A 15,970-nucleotide genomic window follows, 5' to 3' on the forward strand; every position below is an offset into this window, starting at 1 on the left:
TTGTTTAGCCTTCATGTGTTTGTGTTTTTTACGTTTTTTTTCCCTGTAATTCATTTCTAATCTCATAGTGTTGTGGTCAGAAAAGATGCATGATATGATTTCAGTTTTCTTAAATTTACTGAGGCTTGATTTGTGACCAAAGATGTGATCTATCCTGGAGAATGTTCTGTGCGCACTTGAGAAGAAAGTGTAATCTGCTGTTTTTGGATGGAATGTCCTATAAATATCAATTAAATCTATCTGGTCTATTGTGTCATTTAAAGCTTGTGTTTCCTTATTAATTTTCTGTTTGGATGATGTGTCCATTGATGTAAGTGAGGTGTTAAAGTCCCCCACTATTTTTGTGTTACTGTCGATTTCCTCTTTTATAGCTGTTAGCAGTTGCCTTATGTATTGAGGTGCTCCTATGTTGGGTGCATATATATTTATAATTGTTATATCTTCTTCTTGTATTGATCCCTTGAACATTATGTAGTGTCCTTCCTTGTCTCTTGTAACATTCTTTATTTTAAAGTCTATTTTATCTGATATGAGTATAGCTACTCCAGCTTTCTTTTGATTTCCATTTGCATGGAATATCTTTTTCCATCCCCTCACTTTCAGTCTGTATGTGTCCCTAGGTCTGAAGTGGGTCTCTTGTAGACAGCATATATAGGGGTCTTGTTTTTGTATCCATTCAGCAAGCCTGTGTCTTTTGGTTGGAGCATTTAATCCGTTCACGTTTAAGGTAATCATCAATATGTATGTTCCTATGACCATTTTCTTAATTGTTTTGGGTTTGTTTTTGTAGGTCCTTTTCTTCTCTTGTGTTTCCCACTTAGAGAAGTTCCTTTAGCATTTGCTGTAGAGCTGGTTTTGTGTTGCTGAATTCTCTTAGCTTTTGCTTGTCTGTAAAGCTTTTGATTTCTCCATCGAATCTGAATGAGATCCTTGCTGGGTAGAGTAATCTTGGTTGTAGGTTCTTCCCTTTCACCACTTTAAGTATATCATGCCACTCCCTTCTGGCTTGCAGAGTTTCTGCTGAGAAATCAGCTGTTAACCTTATGGGAGTTCCCTTGTATGTTATTTGTCGACTTTCCCTTGCTGCTTTCAATAATTTTTCTTTGTCTTTAAGTTTTGCCAGTTTGATTACTATGTGTCTCGGCATGTTTCTCCTTGGGCTTATCCTGTATGGGACTCGCTGCGCTTCCTGGACTTGGGTGGCTATTTCCTTTCCCACGTTAGGGAATTTTTCGACAATAATCTCTTCAAATATTTTCTCTGGTCCTTTCTCTCTCTCTTCTCCTTCTGGGACCCCTATAATGCAAATGTCGTTGCGCTTAATGTTGTCCCAGAGGTCTCTTAGGCTGTCTTCATTTCTTTTCATTCTTTTTTCTTTAGTCTGTTCCGCAGCAGTGAATTCCACCATTCTGTCTTCCAGGTCACTTATCCGTTCTTCTGCCTCAGTTATTCTGCTATTGATTCCTTCTAGTGTAGTTTTCATTTCAGTTATTGTATTGTTCATCGTTGTTTGTTTGTTCTTTAATTCTTCTAGTTCTTTGTTAAACATTTCTTGCATCTTCTCGATCTTTGCCTCCATTCTTTTTCCAAGGTCCTGGATCATCTTCACTATCAATCATTATTCTGAATTCTTTTTATGGAAGGTTGCCTATCTTCACTTCATTTAGTTGTTTTTCTGGGGTTTTATCTTGTTCCTTCATCTGGTACATAGCTCTCTCTGCCTTTTCATCTTGTCTATCTTTCTGTGAATGTGGTTTTTGTTCCACAGGCTGTAGGACTGTAGTTCTTCTTGCTTCTGCTGTCTGCCCTCTGGTGGATGAGGCTATCTAAGAGGCTTGATGGGAGGGACTGGTGGTGGGTAGAGCTGACCGTTGCTCTGGTGGGCAGAGCTCAGTAAAACTTCAATCCACTTGACTGTTGATGGGTGGGGCTGGGTTCCCTCCCTGTTGGTTGTTTGGCCTGAGGCAACCCGACACTTGAGCCTACCTGGGCTCTTTGGTGGGGCTAATGACAGACTCTGGGAGGGTTCATGCCAAGGAGTACTTCCCAGATCTTCTGCTGCCAGTGTCCTTGTCCCCACGGTGAGCCACAGTCCGCCCACACCCGCCTCTGCAGGCGACCCTCCAACACTAGCAGGTAGGTCTGGTTCTGTCTCCCCTGGGGTCACTGCTCCTTCCCTGGGTCCCGATGCGCACACTACTTTGTGTGTGCCCTCCAAGAGTCAAGTCTCTGTTTCCCCCAGTCCTGTCGAAGTCCTGCAATCAATTCCCACTAGGCTTTAAAGTCTGATTCTCTAGGAATTCCTCCTCCCGTTGCCAGACCCCCAGGTTGGGAAGCCTGACGTGGGGCTCAGAACCTTCACTCCAGTGGGTGGACTTCTGTGGTATAAGTGTTCTCCAGTCTGTGTGTGAGTCACCCACCCACCAGTTATAGGGTTTGATTTTACTGTGATTGTGCCCCTCCTACCGTCTCATTGTGGCTTATCCTTTGTCTTTGGATGTGGGGTATCTTTTTTGGTGAGTTCCAGTGTCTTCCTATTGATGATTGTCCAGCAGCTAGCTGTGTTTCTGGCTTTCTCGCAAGAGGGAGTGAGAGCACGTCCTTCTACTCCGCCATCTTGGTTCAGGTCTGCATCTTTATTCCCGTCTTGCCCCTAGGTTCTTCTGAACATTTTCTTTTTTTTTTTTTTTTATATTCCATATATATGTGTTAGCATAAGGTATTTGTTTTTCTCTTTCTGACTTCCTTCACTCTGTATGACAGTCTCTAGGTCCATCCACCTCACTACAAATAACACAGTTTTGTTCCTTTTTATGGCTGAGTAATATTCCATTGTATATATGTGCCACATCTTCTTTATCCATTCATCTGTTGATGGACACTTAGGTTGCTTCCATGTCCTGGCTATTGTAAATAGAGCTGCAATGAACATTTTGGTACATGACTCTTTTTGAATTATGGTTTTCTCAGGGTATATGCCCAGTAGTGGGATTGCTGGGTCGTATGGTAGTTCTATTTTTAGTTTTTTAAGGAACCTCCATACTGTTCTCCATAGTGGCTGTATCAATTTACATTCCCACCAACAGTGCAAGAGGTTCCCTTTTCTCCACACCCTCTCCAGCATTTACTGTTTGTAGATTTTTTGATGATGGCCATTCTGACTGGTGTGAGATGATATCTCATTGTAGTTTTGATTTGTATTTCTCTAATGATTAATGAAGTTGAGCATGTTTTCATGTGTTTGTTGGCAATCTGTATATCTTCTTTGTAAAAATGTCTATTTAGGTCTTCTGCCCACTTTTGGATTGGGTTGTTTGTTTTTTTGATATTGAGCTGCATGAGTTGCTTGTATGTTTTGGAGATTAATTCTTTGTCAGTTGCTTCATTTGCAAATACTTTCTCCCATTCTGAGGGTTGTCTTTTCGTCTTGTTTATGGTTTCCTTTGCTGTGCAAAAACTTTGAAGTTTCATTAGGTCCCATTTGTTTATTTTTGTTTTTATTTCCATTTCTCTAGGAGGTGGGTCAAAAAGGATCTTGCTGTGATTTATGTCATAAAGTGTTCTGCCTAGGTTTTCCTCGAAGAGTTTGATGGTGTCTGGCCTTACATTTAGATCTTTAATCCATTTTGAGTTTATTTTTGTGTATGGTGTTAGGGAGTGTTCTAATTTCATTCTTTTATATGTAGATGCTACCAGAAAACTACTAGAGCTAATCAATGAATTTGGTAAAGTAGCAGGATACAAAATTAATGCCCAGAAATCTCTTGCATTCCTATACACTAATGATGAAATAACTGAAAGTGAAATTAAGAAAACACTCCCATTTACCATTGCAACAAGAAGAATAAAATATCTAGGAATAAACCTACCTAAGGAGACAAAAGACCTGTATGCAGAAAATTATAAGACACTGATGAAAGAAATTAAAGACAGTACAAATAGATGGAGAGATATACCATGTTCTTAGATTGGAATAATCAACACTGAAAATGACTCTACTACCCAAAGCAATCTACAGATTCAATGCAATCCCTATCAAACTACCACTGGCATTTTTCACAGAAGTAGAGCAAAAAATTTCACAATTTGTATGGAAACACAAAAGACCCCGAATAGCCAAAGCAATCTTGAGAAAGAAAAACGGAGCTGGAGGAATCAGGCTCCCTGACTTCAGACTATACTACAAAGCTACAGTAATCAAGACAGTATGGTACTGGCACAAAAACAGAAATATAGATCAATGGAACAGGATAGAAAGCCCAGAGGTAAACCCATGCACATATCGTCACCTTATCTTTGATAAAGGAGGTAAGAATATACAGTGGAGAAAAGACTGCCTCTTCAATAAGTAAGTGGTGCTGAGATCCAGAGCTTCTGTTCTTCTGTTTCTGTCTACAGGTTTAAGTGTCTATCCCAAATGACCTACTGAATGTAGATAACAGACTATCTCAAGCTACAAAAGCTTTCATCCCAAAAGCTTTTAGAGAACATAATCAAGAATGATGCTTAGAATGTAACTAATCCAACTCTTTTATTTGTAAGAATAGAATACTAACAAACACATAGGAGGAATGGTTTACCTGTTTGTTTGCTGTTACTAAGCCTCAGTTTTCTCCGTCTGTAAACTTGAAATAACAATAGTTCCTACTCATAGGTTGTAACCACTTCTAGAACACAGAGACTCAGAGGGACCCAAGACCACATAGCCAGAAAGTGAATGGAGAGGGCATTTGATCTTAGGGAAGATGGTTGAAAATCTTTCAATTTGTTCAATCCACTACAAAGCTATAATTTCTACTTCTAAAAACCTTATATTTCAATAGAAGAGACCATCCATTCATTCACTCAGCAAATACTTACTGATGCCTCCTCTGTACCAGGAAGAATGCCAAGCTGTGGAAATTCAACAATAAAGAGTACTTGCTTTCATGAAGCCTAGAGTCTAATTGGAAGGATTCACATTTATCAAAAAATCACAAAGTAAATAAAAACTTACAATTGTGATAAGTGCTCTGAAATAGAGAAGTGTGGTTCCATGAATGTGTATATAGTGGAATGGACCTAATCATGGAGGTCATGGAAGATTTTGCTGAGGTAATGTCTACTGCATGTACAAATGAAGCATTACTACAATTAACTGGATGAACAAAATAAAAAGGAGTATTCAAGGCAGAGGGAACAATATGTGCTGAGGCCCTTTGGCAAAAGAGGACATGGCACATATGAAGGATTAAAAGAAGGTTATTCTGGCTGGAGTGTGTAGCATAGCAGGACTGCAGGGGTAAGCAAGGCCCACACCATACATGGTCATGTTCAGGACTTTCGTCTTTCCCTGAGAGAACTTATTACTAAATCATCTTAATCAGGGAAGGATGTAATCAGATTTGCATGTTTAAAAGGTCCCCTAACTGCCCGGTGGAGAAGGCATTGGCAGAGGACAAGACTGGATGATGACAGAGAGTTATGGGGCTATTGCAGCTGTTCTGATGAAAGATGATGGTAGCATAGCCAAGGCTCAGCTTGTAGAGCTGGAGAAAAGTGAATGGGTTTGAAAAGTATTTAATCAGTAAACTCGACGGCACTTGATGCTAGATTACATACGGGAGAGATGATGTGTAGAATGACTTTCTAGGTTTTTGGTTATCATAACTGACTGGAAATAGTGCCAAGATATACACATATAAACATTTTCAGGCAAAATGTGATTAAATATTTAATGAGTGGACTTGCATGCAAAGAGAATTCTATGAATTTAGCACCTTGGTCTTGAATATGGGCCTTAATTTTTGAATTGTGGATTCTGTAAGAAATTGATGAAAGTTATGAAACCTCTGTCCAGACAAAAGCACTTTCCCATTGACTCACAATTTTGCACTTATGTTGTAGTCAGCTTCATCCATGTAGATTTACATTCACGTGGCATGGGACTTCGCTGGTGGCGCAGTGGTTAAGAATCTGCCTGCCAATGCAGGGGACACAGGTTCAATTCCTGGTCCGGGAAGATCCCACGTGCCGCGGAGCAACTAAGCCCATGTGCCACAACTACTGAGCCTGCGTGCCGCAACTACTGAAGCCCACGCGCCTAAAGCTCAGGCTCCTCAACAAGAGAAGCTACCGCAGTGAGGAGCCTGTGCACCGCAACGAAGAGTAGCCCCCGCTCACCGCAACTAGAGAAAGCCCACGCGCAGCAACAAAGACCCAACGCAGCCCCCAAAAATTAATTAATTAATTAATTAAAAAATAAAATAAAATAAAATAAAAAATAAAGTAAAATAACTTCACATGCCATTTATGCAGTCCATGAATCTGAGGCCAAAAATACTCTACTAAATCTTTACCCTGTAACATGTGCCCTGTTGTGTCACTTGTACACTGCACCACCCAAAGTTGAAAGATAGATAGGGAACATTGGCTTTGCACGGCTGGGCTGCTACAGTTATCCATTTATTGTATTTTACTACTGCTTAACAAATGAGTATTGAATGGGCACTCGCAAAGTGCTATTCTAATCCTCACAGGGAATCAATCACAAAGCATAAATGCTTCTCTGGGAACCCATACACAAGTACATCAATCCTTAATGACAGAACCAAACACAAGGGTCACTCCAGCACCACTGTCAGGAAAAAGCAGCTCTCCCTGAGATAAAAACTGCCTTCTGTCAGCTTCTCTTCATGTTCCTGGCTTCTTGTGGCCTTGGAGGGAAAATAAAATATTTCCTTCCCCAGGGAAAGATTCATTTGGATGCAGCTGCATGTGAAAGAGAATTGCTGACTTAGGATCTGATTCCATGATGAGCATTTTATAAACATACTATATATAACAGTTATATACACTACATACTGAATACACACGAGACACAAATTATATGCTAAATCAGCTCCTGTGCCAATCCGGAAATGATGAGAAAAAAATAAGGGCTTAAATTGCAGCTGGCAGTCTGGGAAGGAAAAACATTTTAAAGGAAAATCACACACAAGGTACACTACCACCTTGTCCAGAAAACCTTTTAAAATTACACAATCATCTGATGTGAAATTTAAGCATAATCTTCTCTGGAGTTTAGGGATAAGTTTGATGAAGTTCAAAGATTTCTTCTACTTCTCTCCTTCAAAGGTATTAACTCCAAATACATATTGAGGGCTTACTGCATGCCAAATACTGTGCCATACATTATCCCATTCAGTCCTCACAAACATTCTATGAGGTAGGTACCATTATAAAACCCACTGTACCGAGGAAAAAACTGAAGCTTAGGAATGTTAGATAATTCTCCCAGTGGGACTCCATTATCAAATATCAAATGCCATAATCAAATCCAGGTGTGTCTGACTTGGACTGCCCAAGCATGGTCTTCTAAATGACCATTTCACCTAAATCACACATCCCACCTAAGGGGAAATAATGATGAGTAGTTTAATACCCGAATCGTCTGTCATTCTTAACCATTATTGTAACACAACTACCAAAAATATGTGTTGATTCCTTGATATTTGTAATAAATTACAAATATTCCTTTAGGACCACTGTAATTGAAGGACACAGAAAAACCCCACCAGGAAACATTCAAATATTAAAAGCAAGTGTAGTCTAAGTCACTATGTTAGAATCCTATCAATGCTTCTGTGGGAATGGGAGAGGTAGAATTACTTGGGATCTAGAATTCCTCAAAAAAGAAGTCCCAGTTATTTCCTAAAAATACTGACCTGGAGCCTTTCAAAGTAGCAATATGACCACACAAAGTCAAAATAAGCTCTTGTTTGAAAAGTTTCTTCTTAGTGAATCTCAGTATTTTGTCTTAGAAAGCAAGTGGGACATCTGCACTGTAGAAGTAATGGAAGTACATCTTTGGAACTAAGAGCTGTACATTTTTAAAAGATAAACTCACTCCTACACATTACATAATCATTTCTAGAGGCTGTTAAGTTGCAATCAGACAAGTCCCTTCAGCCTCCTTCTAAAACTATATTTGATGGAAATTAAGAGGCATGCAAACTCTCTGTTATCTTCTTTCTCCTTATCAGATGTCACACCTCGATGGCTGCAAATAATCCCTCCCGATTGTTCTATAGCCATTGACCCAGACACATAACTTATCTCTCTGAACTCAGCCATTAAACTGACACAAAGCCGAGGTTTACATGGTTAAGTTCAGAGCTCATTTAAGAGCAGGTACTTCATCAGGAAGCGTAAAATCATTTCCATTTGAAGATCTCAGTTTGTCACTTAGTCTTCGAAAAATAATCTGTGTGACAGATGCCCTTTGGCATTCTAACATATTCATATACCAGAGAAATAGTTCATCTTTTCCTAATAGTCACAGGTAATCAATAGCCTAAGATGATTCTATAGCCATAAACATTTATATTTATATAATAAAATAAAAATACCCATAACATTGCTTTCTAAAAGACCAAGAAAGTGTACTCCCGACTAACCTTCAGCTGTGTGGTCATAATGGTCTTCTGAACGTTCAATCGTGCATTTACAGGCATTTAGGGTCCTGACGCATTGCAGATCCCCTTTGCTGGTTTGGTTTAAAGCTTGTTCAGGCTCATTAGCCTGGTCCCATTGAAAAAGTTAGAAGCTCTGAGAAGGGTGGAACTGAAAATGAAATTATGCCCAGTGTTCTTTCCACCCTCATGCCCCTTGGCAGTCTTCATTTACATGCACACCACTTCACTTCGACTGTGTCAAATCCTTGCTCTTACCTCTACACTTTTTTGGTGCTATTCATCATACCTGCTGTGCTTGTGGTGTTCTTCTCTCCTGCTCCACAAATTCAAACCAGAGTCTTCCTATACACTACAGAAGTATGGTGGATTAAATGTGTTTAATAGGTCCAGTTCACTTCGAGCAAACCCAATACACAGGAATTTGATCTCACCAAGCTGATAAATTAGGAAGAAACAGATATTTAATAAAACTCAAAATCCCAAAGTCACTTTGTGGAGAAAGTTGTCCAGTTATTTAACATACCCCCAGAGTCCAGTCACTCTGGCAGTTGACATAATCACGGCTACTATTTATTGAGTTCAGTGAAATGGGTACTATTATCTCCAACTCGAAGATGAGGAAACCAAGGGTCAGAGAATGTAGGTGACTTGTTTGCATCAAGAAAAACATTAGCATCGGTCATTACATTATTCCACCTGCTCAGAGCTTGCTTACAAAGTTCACGTTCAGCTGTTCCCCTCCCCAGTCTTTCATCACGCAGATCCTATCATATGTTGGGAATGTTTCTTCCCTACTCCTAAGATTTTCTTCCTCAGACGGAGCTTAATTAGCGTGGCTCTGGGCTTCTCTCTGAGGAGGTAGAGTGACTTCTCTGATTGGTAAGTTCGGGAGGAATAACTAGGATCAGCTCATCTTTGCCTTCCTTCATAGGGAGTGATTTTTTTTTTTTTTAGGGCAAGGGCTGTCCTGGGTTCCTAAATCTCACCTGGCGCCTTGTCCATGTGGAGAGGTGTGCCCAGTCCAGCACTACCGTGGTAGGCAGGTAAGTCTGCCTAATTCCAGGGAACAGTTTCACCAACCCCACTTGGCTCTTCACTAGACTAGTCTCCCAACTAGATTCTATACTCTCTGCAAAGCTTTTCCCAAACCCCAAATCAGAGATCACCTTTCCCTTTCTCTTCCCACCATACTTTGTATTTCCATACAGCCATTATAACAAGTTTATTTCTACTAGTGACACATTCTACTACTACTTATGTGAAAGTGCAGAGGCTTGGACCTATTTCCCATCCATTCATTGATGTTCCTTCCACAGCACTGAATGTAGTGTTCTATATAGACAGTAGGACCTCAAAAAGAGGTTTGTTGAATTGGATTGGATTGAATTGCTTTTAATGCCATGTCATCTTTGTATGTAACTTTAAACTGTTTTTAAAAAATGTGCACGTTCCTTAATTCCCTAGTTGGTTAAAAACGGTGAGAAATACAAACTCCATTTTCTCTCCTCTGCATTGGACCACTCATTGCAGTGATTCAGGTCCAGTAAAGAAACTGTAAAACTGCCAGGCTGCTGACTGACAGTGAGCCACTAGACTGTTTCCGTTAGAACTGCCTGTTTGCCTCTTTCTCCCATTCACTCTGATTACTCATCCTGCACCGGCCCCAGGTGCAACCATCATGGAAGGTTGCCCTGGAGTTAAGAGAAGGGACTTTGTCTCTCAGAAGTGGTAACATTCCCATGTTTGAAGCTGAGGCATCTTCGGGCATAGCTGGGAACCAGCTGCCATTACGTCTATTTCAGGCAAGAGGGAGCCTAGCATTTTTAATTGAAAATGGAGTATAGTTGCCTATCTTATAGTTTTATTCCAAATGAATATGAGCGTGACAGTGTTTCTGAAGCAATGAATTGAACATCTAGCATTTTAAGGGCTTGCACTTACTGCTGAAGCACTAATTAAGCTTTACAGATGAGAAACTAAGTGACTCATTAGAGGTCACAGAGAACATCAGTAACGGGGCCTTTAGAATGTCATAAGGGCCTTGTGTGAAGGTTGGATTCTGTTCATTCAGCATTATATTTTACTTGAAGTTCATTCTGCAACTAATCATAATCTAGGTCATTCATTTACTCACTCATTCATCCATTCCTGTGTCCATGCCCTAACACAAAGAGCCCTTTTTGAGCACTTGTACTATGCAAAACCCAATAGGAGGTGCTAAAGACAGAGAAAAACAAATCATCACTCCTGCCCTTAAGGAGCCCTTAGGGAAGGACAGATGAGAAAAGGAAGTATTAGAGCACACTGGCTATGAGATAAAGGTGCTAAAGGAGGATGAAAGAGAGTCTCTAACCTGCCTGGAGTCTAAGAAAATTTCCTAAAGGAGATCAGGTTTGAGCTAACACTGAGGGTTTTCACAGTTTTCCAGAGACAAGAGAAAATGGTGCAGAGGTTCCAGTGTTTCCAGAGCAGATTATCCCTCTGAGAAGAGCTAGAGCAGGTAAGGACTGAGTAAGAGATGGGGCCAGCTTAGGAAGAGCAGCATAGGACACGGTAGGTAAGTCAGCAATTTAGACTTCGTCCTGCTGCTCCTAGGGAGCTGCCTTAAGCAGGAGGATGATGTCATCAATGACATCATAAAAATTGCATTGTAGAACCATGTGACTAGATCGTAGAGAGTTGTAGTATTCCTGTCTAATCGGAATCAACGGGATGGAGAAGAGACTTGTCTGAGGGACATTTGTGATAGAATGACAGGACTTGGTTCTGATTAAATGCCTATTTTATTGGGAGTTCATAGGAAAGACAATAGAAGAGAAGGTGGGAACTGTGAATAACTCCTAAAATCCTGGCTTAAGTACCTCGGTGGGTGGTAGCATCTATTAACAGTATTACGAAACACAAGATGACAAGTAAGTTTGGGAAAACAAATGCTAAGTCCAGGTGTTGAGATTGCAGTGTCTGTGGAATAGCCAAGTTGCAGTGGGCAGACGTAGTAGACAGCAGCTGAGGAGTGTGGTCAGGAAGTATAAAATAGCCATCTATATAGAGATAGTGGTGGCCAGCATATGGATGTAGGTGGGATCTCTTCTGCAGGCAACCATATTTCTAATTGCTTTGACTGCGTAGATAATGCTTCTTACTTTTAAAAGTATAATAAGCAGGTCACTCTTGGGTCTTCCTACATGGCTGAGCAAAGTAACTATTATTCTTTAGAAAAACCAAACACCAGAATTATGACACATCTACACATTATTCACAGGAATATAGAAAAATGACTACATCCATAAGGACAATAAGTAAAATAAGTTAAATGTGATCCTTTCTCTGCTAATAGAGAAAAAAATAAAACTATGGTTATAGAAGAAGAAGTATTTGACTCAAGCCCCTATTTGACTTTATTAGAGATATAATGTCCTCTCCTACACCACTCTTTCACTGCTCTCCTTATCCTTCTCCAGTCGCATCCTATCACCGTATGCAATTTGCAGAACTGCACTGCAGTTGTAGCCCTCTCTTCAAGTGTTAGTGGCAACTTATTTAAAAAAGAACCAAAAAGGCAGGGGCCTCTTTGCTTTCCACAACCTTCACACGTCAGGTTAGGTATACTTGTCCATATGCTGGTTTTAAATTGGTTCTCTTTTGCACAGCAAAGAAAACCATAAGCGAGACGAAAAGACAACCCTCGGAATGGGAGAAAATATTTGCAAACAAAGCAACTGACAAAGGATTAATCTCCAAAATATACAAACAGCTCACGCAGCTCAACATCAAAAAAAACAAACAACCCAATCAAACTATGGGCAGAAGACCTAAATAGACCTTTCTCCAAAGAAGATATACAGATGGCCAAGAGGCACATGAAATGATGCTCAACATCACTAATTATTAGAGAAATGCAGATCAAAACTACAATGAGGTATCACCTCACACTGGTCACGATGGCCATCATCAAAAAATCTACAAACAGTAAATGCTGGAGAGGGTATGGAGAAAAGGAACGCTCTTCCATTGTTTGTGGGAATGTAAATTGATACAGACACTATGGAGAACAGTATGGAGGTTCCTTAAAAAACTAAAAATAGAACTACCATATACCCAGCAATCCCACTACTGGGCATATACCCTGAGAAAACCATAATTCAAGAAGACACATGCACCCCAATGTTCATTGTTGCACTGTTTACAATAGCCAGGACATGGAAGCAACCTGAATGTCCATTGACAGATGAATGGATAAAGAAGATGTGGTACACACACACACACACACACACACACACACACAATGGAATATTAGCCATAAAAAGGAACAAAATTGGGTCATTTGTAGAGACGTGGATGGACCTAGAGTCTGTCATACAGAGTGAACTAAGTCAGAAAGAGAAAAAAAATATTGTATATTAATGCATATATGTGGAATTGAGAAAAATTGTACAGATGAACCTATCTGCAAGGCAGGAATAGAGACGCAGATGTAGAGAACGGATGTGTGGACACATGGCATGGGGCGGGGAAGGGGGGTGGGATGAACTGGGAGATTGGGATTTACATATATACACTACCATGTGTAAAACAGATAAATAGTGGGAACCTGCTGTGTAACACAGGGAGCTCAGCTTGGTGCTCTGTGGTGACCTAGATGGGTGGGATGGGGAGAGAGGAGGGAGGTCCAAGAAGGAGGGGATATATGTATACACATAGCTGATTCACTTCGTTGTACAGCGGAAACTAACACAACATTGTAAAGCGACTATACCCCAATTAAAAAAATGGTTCTCTTCCAAACTCCTCATATGCAAGTTCCATCTATAAAGCTAACCCAAACCACTGAACAAAGAGATGAATAAAGAGGTGAGATCAAAACTGAATGTGGGTTCAGTGACTGTAGAATTTACTTTCAAGGCTCAATTCAGGTTAGTCCTCTGGCCCAGAAAACCTTCTATGGCTCCTCTCATTCCCAGCCCCAGTGTGATTTAGAAGAGCCCTTTACCATACCACACCAGAACAACTTGTATCTCTGTGACTAGACTGACAGTTCCTTGAGGACAGGGACCATGCCATCCATTTCAGTTCCATCAGCACCTTGTGTGGCATCGAATACAAAATAGGAATTTAGTTATTCCTCTACCAATGCCAAACGGTGACAAGTCATGTGAATTAGGAACTATTTCTTTTACATAAATTGGAATTCATTCCAGAATTCATCTTTTTAAAAAGATAAATCAATGTGAATAAAACTGTCATTGGCGAATTGCATACAATATCCTATTTTAATGAATGAATCTATTTCATTATGTCAGTTTCTTTGTTCAAGGTTTATAATATGCTTTCCCACAATGATGGAGTTTCTCTTCTCCCCCCCCCCCAAAAAGACTGAGTTCTGTTCAAAGAAATAAAATGTGAGCTATTAAGTTAGAATAAAATATTCTGAATCATTTATCTGAAATTCAGGGTCAAGAAAACTGCTTATATTCTAAAATTATTTCTGTAATATAAAAGGATTGATTTGGCCATAAATAAACAGAAAATAGCAATACTGTGATGCCTGATATATGCATTTGTGTTACATTTACTCAAAGGACTCTTATTTATCTGCATTAGTAAACTGACTGCTAGATAAGAATCATCTCTGTGTTACTAGACCTTTACATAGATTTTTATCAGCGCCTCTCTTGCTGTGCTATCCATTTGTTTTCATGTCATTTACCCAGCTGGATAACGAGCTCCTGAAGGACAGGTTGTTCTGATTCCCCAGCATCTATGACGGTGTCTGGCATAAAGAAGGAACTTCAAACATATCTCCTCAATTAATAAAAAAACAAAAAGCCTCCTAGGTTAAGGACATCAGGACCACTTTTACCTCCCCAGCTTCGTCTTGGATGGTGTCTGGTGATCAAGTATATCACCAGGCTCCACAGCCGAGCTGCTGTCTTCATGCCAAGAGCAGTGCACAGGAAGGAAGCCAGAGAAGGGTCGTGAACTGATGTCCAGACACCAGCAGGAATAGACACAAACTCAAAGCTGAGTAGGTAGAAGACAAACAGAGCTGGAGATCAGAAAGTGATCTGCTAAAGCTCAGTCCAGATGCAAGTGAGAAAAGTAGTGCCTGAGGGATCCAGAGAGGTTAGTGGGATAAAAACTGAGGAAAATTAGCAAGTATATTTGCAGTGTATAATTTCCTCACTGTAGCCATACAGACCCATAATGAGCAGGCTTTCTCTAGTGTTTAGGTTGTTCCCTCCACCTATAATATGCTTTCATCACCCCAGTTCTTCCACTGTTTTTGTAGAGGCTCATGCATCTCAGTCATTCTCTGAGAAGTCTTAACAAATTCCTCAAAACTAGATTGGCTGCTTCCTATAAGTTCATATTATTCTTTGTGCTACTGAACTCATCACAGTGTATGGAAATTGCATATTCAGGGACCTGTTTTACTAACTTGTCTGAAAGTTGCACACATTCACTATACCCAGAGCCTAACACAGTGCAGGCATTTGATATATATTTGTTGAATGAAATAAGGATGAATGTTTTGTTTTTACATGTGGAGAACTGTTGAAACACTGGGTTGTCTTTTCAGTATGGCAGTGAGCAGTTTCTAGTATTCATTCATTCAACAAATATTTCTCAATATAATTAGGGGCCAGGTACTGTACTAGATACTGTGAACATTATGGTATGAATTTTTATCCTATCTACACGATGACCCTTTCATGTGGTGTCTGTTTTGTATGGTGCTTTTTGTATTTTAACACTAATTATAACAATAACTATGTAGATGTGGTGCTTTTGTCTCACATATTGCAAATGATGAAAGTGAGTTTCATGGAAGTTAACTACCTGCTCAAGATCTAATCTTCTAAAAAGTTGAGGAGGCGGCTGGAATCAAACTCAGCTCTGTCTGATTCAAAGTCAATTCTATTTCTACTACGCATCTATGAATATTTATTATAATTAATATAATGCATATAATTCATATAATTATATAATATATTATATAATTAATTATATAATTAATATAATATAATATACTTGGTGAGCAGATAAATTATAGAGATTGTGTCCCTCTTTGATATCTTTGGGACAAGTGAATAAAATATTTGGGTAATCTTTTTTTCCTTTAGAATTTGTCTATATAACAAAGAATAGTCTCAGGATAACTGAAAAGTTTTCTAAGTGGATATTTCTGTGTGCCTTAAAAATTGACTTTCACTAGGCAATATTTCATTATGAAATAAAATAAACTTTGTTAAAATATAAGACATCCCACTCTTGGTCGATATTTTATGAATGCTCCTGAGGTCCGTACTGAAATTTGGAGAATATAATTCTGAGTTAGAGCCTGAGCATCAGAAAATAACTCGTTCATTGTCCACTTGCACCTTAATTATAGCTACTGGGAATACAATGATTTAAGATTAAATACAATTAAGGAAAATTGCAAGAGATTATGTAACAATAAGGTGTTAAGATGTAAACTTTATTTTATCCACTATTCAGTGCCTTTGGGACAT

The 15,970-nt window shown here is 39.4% G+C and overlaps 1 protein-coding gene and 1 long non-coding RNA gene across 6 annotated transcripts in view; one reads left to right on the forward strand and one right to left on the reverse strand.

Annotated features, from left to right (window-relative positions):
- Nucleotides 1–15,970, forward strand: part of GRM5 (glutamate metabotropic receptor 5) — a 531,669-nt gene that overhangs the window by 341,699 nt on the left and 174,000 nt on the right. The gene's annotated exons all lie outside the window — the stretch shown is intronic.
- The window catches only part of LOC118899394, a 104,750-nt gene that overhangs the window by 55,928 nt on the left and 32,852 nt on the right, over nucleotides 1–15,970 (reverse strand). Inside the window, exons 4-5 of one of the 2 annotated variants that reach the window (XR_005020940.1) lie at nucleotides 8,743–8,891; nucleotides 6,313–6,750 (exon numbers count right to left, since the gene is read on the reverse strand). This is a non-coding gene — a long non-coding RNA (uncharacterized LOC118899394). Of the gene's footprint in view, nucleotides 1–6,312; nucleotides 6,751–8,742; nucleotides 8,892–15,970 lie in introns of those variants that run through there. The other variant, XR_005020939.1, reaches the window with a different exon arrangement.

This window comes from Balaenoptera musculus, chromosome 8 (assembly GCF_009873245.2).
Source record: "Balaenoptera musculus isolate JJ_BM4_2016_0621 chromosome 8, mBalMus1.pri.v3, whole genome shotgun sequence".
Lineage (NCBI taxonomy): Eukaryota > Metazoa > Chordata > Mammalia > Artiodactyla > Balaenopteridae > Balaenoptera > Balaenoptera musculus.